Below are 5,376 nucleotides of genomic sequence, written 5' to 3'. Positions count from 1 at the left end.
TCTTCCTTTCTTCTTCTTTTTTTTTTGTTTGTTGTTTTCTGTTTTGTCAGTGAACACACCTTTTCTGACATATGGATTGCAAATGGTGTCTCCAATCTGTTGGCTGCCTTTTTATTCTGTTCACTGTTTTAGAAGACGATGCTTTCTCTAGGCGGTCCTCTTGTCAAGCATCATGATGCCATCATGAGCACATTTATTTGGCCACTTCTATTTCACTCCCACATGCCCCTGCCTATTTTTATGCCAGCACCATCCTGTTGACTCAGGGGAGTGATCCAAGGTATTGGAAGTTCAGCTTCTAGGGACCCACCACGTACTTCTTCAGATTCAGAAATGTTTTGACTCCTTGTGTTCTTTGTGGTTCCATACCTATTCTAGCAGTTTCTCTGTTTTGAGAACATGACATTGTGCTTTTGGTCAGTACGGCACTGAATTTGTTCCCCATTTATTCTAGGAACTGGGGGTTCACCTTAATCTCTTAGGGTCCAAAGTCCTCCAACAGTGCCTGGTGGGTGTGCATGAGCCCAAGAACGTCTTACATATCAACGGCCCTGTCAGGCCAGCCAATAAGGCTAGAGAAATACACGGGAGAGTAGGGCTTGTCTCTCACTCCTGGTTGGTTTCTAATGCTGAGCTAACCAGGGAAGAGTCTGTCTAGTATCCATTTTAAACAGTCGTTTATTATCTCAATGAACTATAGGGAAATCATCAAACATCCAGTTGCTCACTCCCACTAACCACATGTCAAGAGTCCCATAACGATTGGAGTTTTAGATGGTTGCACTGGGAGGGGACAGAGGTCATGGGCATGCAGAACTGACACTGAGGTGACTGCTGCAGCATCCTGGTCTCATTAGAAGAGATGAAACTCCAATCTCTGTCTCCTCAAAGGGCTCCAGCTCCACCAGCCCTGTGAACATTTGACAGCAGAGCAAAAGGTTCAGGCAGATGCTGCATGGCCCATAGACATCTCAACAGAACTGAGATGAATGGGTGAGGCAGTCTCTCTCATAACAGCATTGCTCCTGTTTCAGTTCCTGCAGATTTGCGTGTAGAGAGCATCGACGACACCAACAGTGAGGATGAAGTCTCTTCAGGTAGAGAACAGCACAGAGGCAGGGGACAGTGGGACATGGTTCCTGGGAACAGGGGGTTGCCACTGCCGCTCTGGAGAATGAAAAAGGTGGATAAAAAAAAAACCACCAAGGTAAGGGATGCATTGGCAACAGGCGTGACTTTCTCATTTCATAGTTTCTGAATGAAAAGAAGAGACATTGCGTCCATGGGCCTTTGGGGTAGGCTGGGTTTGTCATCATCACTAGACTCCTTGGGTGGCTCTTTTAAGGATAATTCCCATCAAATCTGCTCTTGCCTCCCATTGCCACTGCCACATGTCAAAGCTTGGTCTCTTTGCTCATGTCCTCTCAGCAATGGTGCACAATGATTCTGTGTCTTTCTTGGCATGGGCCCAGACCTGGTCATATTCATGACTTGTGGCCCCAACCACCCTCCCCTGTGCAAAAGAACCAGGACACTACGTTCTATTCGGATCCAGGATGTGGAAGACAGGCAAACTCTCTCCCTCATAACATCCACTACCAAACCTTCTTGGTTCTGTCCAAGCTGCTGTACCTTCGAGGGTACTCCCAGAGCTGGAGAAGGTAAAGAAAACTTCCCCTGGATTCGCTACACAGGCTCCCATGTCCCTTAGCTTCTGCCAGCCTTCACACCCCAGCAGAGTCTGAACTGTGGACATGTTCCCAAGGGAAGGATGCCCCCATACAGCTGCCCTGGAGATGCCCTATGGCAGGCCAGGGTTCCCTAAGCTTGTGTGAAGGGGCTTCAGGAGCTGCTTCACACTTCCTGTGCCAGGTCCACTCTACCTTTCACTAGCTGTCATCTAGCCATAGCACAGAACTTCCTGGGAGATGGGCCAGGGATTCACACCTCCATGCACAATCCCACCTCTCTGTCACACAGCTCTGGCCATGCTCCCCACCCCCTAGTCATGCCCAAACTGTAAATGTTCCTCAGGCCTGCCCAGGGCCCTACACACATCCCTGCCCCATCCATTCACTGCCAGCCTCAGCAGGAGCTCTGGTAGGAATCCTGTGATTCAGTGACCACACCGCTGGACATTTTCCAGGGCTGCCCTGAACAGCTGAGGGTATCTGGAGAATTTCCTGTGCTCCCATCTCCATTCATCCTCTGTAACACTTATGGAAACAGAGAGCACTGTATTAACTTGAAACATGTCCCTGGGAAGGTCATCTCAGTCACTGGGCAGACATGGCTATGGGGAGGTGGAGAGCCGTCTCTCACTGCAGTTCCCCAGCAATCCCAGACCTGGGACAGCTGCTCCAAGCACAGAGGGATCAGGGGGTTGATTCCGTGGAACCAGGATATCTCTTCTCTTTCCTTGGTTGCCCCCTCTTGGACAACATTATGACTGGTGGACCTTGGCAGGAGGAAGGACATGGAGCATCACTAGGGGAGGAGGAGGAAAGGGAGAAGGGAGGGAGAGGAACAAGGACAGAGGAAGGCAAAGTCCTGCAGAGGCAGTCTTAGGGACAGTGACAGCCTCGGAGGGAAAGGAACACACAGATGGGTCTGGGTTTTGGAGAGAATCGGAGGTGGGAAGAGCAGGTGGGCATCCAGAGACCCACCTGCACCCTGCGGAGATCAAGTGACCATGACCCCGCAGGACTCAGAGCTGGGGCGTCACCCAAATGAGGGCAGAGCCCATCATCCCCAGAGTAGCAGGCCCGAGGTCGTCAACTGCTCTAACTACCCTTTGTCCTCTCTCACAGCTACCCCAGCATCCTTGCTGCTCTCTGACCTGGAGGAGGATTCCAGAGAAAAAGACGATTCCAACAATAGGAGCCACACTGCTCCTGTAATTCATTTCTACCACCATCTCTTGGGCTTCCTCTCTCATATGCCCATAATCACCTCCTCCCAGCTCTCCCCCGTTCCATGCTTTGATGACGCCCACCTTGGAGGCCCTAATCTCTGGCAGGCACTCAGGATTTGCATCTGAACTGTCACATGAAATCCCAGGGTATCCCTCCTCAGCCCTATCCTAGCATCACCCTGACAGCTCACCACTGAGTCTGGGAAGCAGCCCTGGACAGCAGAGCCAGGAGTAGGCCAGGGAGTCGGCAAGGCACAGCTCACACTACTGGAGGGACCTCAGGAACGGAGGCTGGGCCTGGGTGTCCCCACTTGGTTCTCTGCTGTTGGGAGTCTGTGCTCATGCCCTGTTCTGCTCTTGGTTTCAGCTCTCAAGAAGCTTCCCTTCTGTGGACTTGACAGAAACAACAAGGGAAGCAGAAGGAGAGAAGGACTTGGGAAGGGGGTAAACTGGGTAGGAAAAGGGGCCGGCAAACATGGACACACACTCTCCCTCATTGCCCTGACTTTGTTGTGGGCATCTTGGGAAACAACACAAAACCCAGGGTGCTGCCCTGGCCTCAACCACAAAGAGGAGAGGAGAGGAAGGTCACAGTTCCTGCAGGCACTAGGAAGACTGACAAAATCCCATGGGGAACCTCCACCTGATCCATGCAACTCCCTGTGGTGGTTGGGCGCTGTCGTCCAGGAGATGCTGCTCTTGGAGGAAGGGGACTGGCTGCCTGGAGGGACTGGATCCCAGGCATCCCATGCACTGTGCTCCTCTAGATAAGTGCCCCACACCCCATTGACCCCTCACTCTGCACGACCCAAGCCTTTCCCTCCCACCCTGCAAAAGTCAGCAGATGGCTTGCTTCTGAACAACACTAGTCAGGAAGAGAGAGTGGTGGGGTGGCCCCATCTCCCACTTCAGGCACCTGAGAAATGAGCAAACAAGACAGGCCCCCAGGTTCATAGGAACCGGACAGTTCACCCCTCCCAGCACTGCATCCTTTTGGGCACGGAGTAGGCCCCATTCTCTGGCTGAGTCATGTACGCTGGCCACTCCTGTAGGATCTGACCGACACCTCCAGTCCTCTGAGCCTCCAAGACGACTCGCGGGAGGTAGCGGGTTCCCTCATGGCACCATTTAATTATGTGAATTTGATATTCTAGAGACTCTCATCAATCCCTCAATCTGCAGGGAAGATCCATCAGGGAAAGCCCTCCCTGCCTGTTTCCACCTTGACCACCACCTGCCCTCAGTGTGGGACCCATATAAACCCACTTCCCTTGGGAGTCAGGAGCACACCTTCTCTGTCATGCTACCTGCAACACTCGTGTGGGCAAAGGCTCCCCCCACAGAGAAGGGCATATCTAGGGCTCTCAGAGAGCCTGGGGAAGGGACAGTCCAGCAGGAGGAGGACCCGGCAGTAATGGAGCAAGAAGGTCCATGAAGGGGCCTGAGAGACCCTGGGAGTGTAGCCTTCATTCAGCCTCAGGGGGCCCGTGGGAAACTTACGTTTCTTCATGTCATACATGGGTCCTGCAGGAAAACATCTACCTCAATACCTCATAAGACACGTCCCACAAAACCCCACAGGCCTCTCGTAAGACCTGCCCCAGGCCACATGCCATTCACTATCTCATACAACTCCACATGCTGTCTGCACAGCTACACCACAGGACAGTCTGCCCATGACCCCGAGGCACCAGAGTCTCCTGGGGTGCTCAGACAAAGGGAGCCAGGAGGGCCCTGGGGCCGCACTTTTGGCTTCAATTTGGGCCTGGAGGAAGATTCGTCATGAAAACACAAGGAAACATGCCTGCAGGAATGGCTCTCTTACACCTGACCTCCGTAGGCCAAAGAGAAGACTTCTGGGCAGCCCACCAGAAGACAACGAGGCAAGACAAGAGGACCCTCTTAGTCGGCCACCACACCCAGATTTGGCTGCCCAAGCCCTGCTGATGACTGACACTTGGAGCAGGGGGCAACAATCTGGGCCTACAATAGTCCATTGTTTGCTAGGACTGGGCCTTCCTGGGCCTGGGGAATCACAGTAGCCTTCTGGTCTTTTCCCCTGTCTGCTTCAGGGACTGCTTCTCCTCCCACTGTCCCTCCAATCCCCAGCAACAATGCAGAGCATGACAGATGCAGAAAGAAGCAGGAATGCCAGGGCTCCTTGACCACCCTGGAATCGACTCGAGGGGCAGCAGCCACCCCAGGTGTATTCCCCCAGTATGCCACCCATTACCACCCCTATCGCTTCCATGTGCCTGACCATGACCAACGCTGGGCTCAACACCGGCAGCTGCCCCATAAAATGGGCCCCGCTCAGTCTGTGTGTTTTGCAGTAGCAACAGGTGTAGGGAGGATAGGCTATCCCTAATCTGAGCTCGACTTCTGGAGAACTCAGACACCATGGCAGAGGAACTAGGGCACCAAGTATACCGATGCACCTCGGGGAAAACATGGGCCTCAAG

General features: G+C 53.0%; 1 pseudogene; it reads left to right on the top strand.

Annotated features, from left to right (window-relative positions):
• The first annotated feature begins 3,255 nt into the window (after positions 1 to 3,255).
• Positions 3,256 to 5,079, top strand: LOC125092723 (uncharacterized; annotated as a pseudogene).
• The last annotated feature ends 297 nt before the right edge of the window (positions 5,080 to 5,376 follow it).

This window comes from Lutra lutra, unplaced genomic scaffold, assembly GCF_902655055.1.
Source record: "Lutra lutra unplaced genomic scaffold, mLutLut1.2, whole genome shotgun sequence".
Classification (NCBI taxonomy): Eukaryota; Metazoa; Chordata; class Mammalia; order Carnivora; family Mustelidae; genus Lutra; species Lutra lutra.
This window is presented reverse-complemented; position numbering and strand designations above follow the sequence as displayed.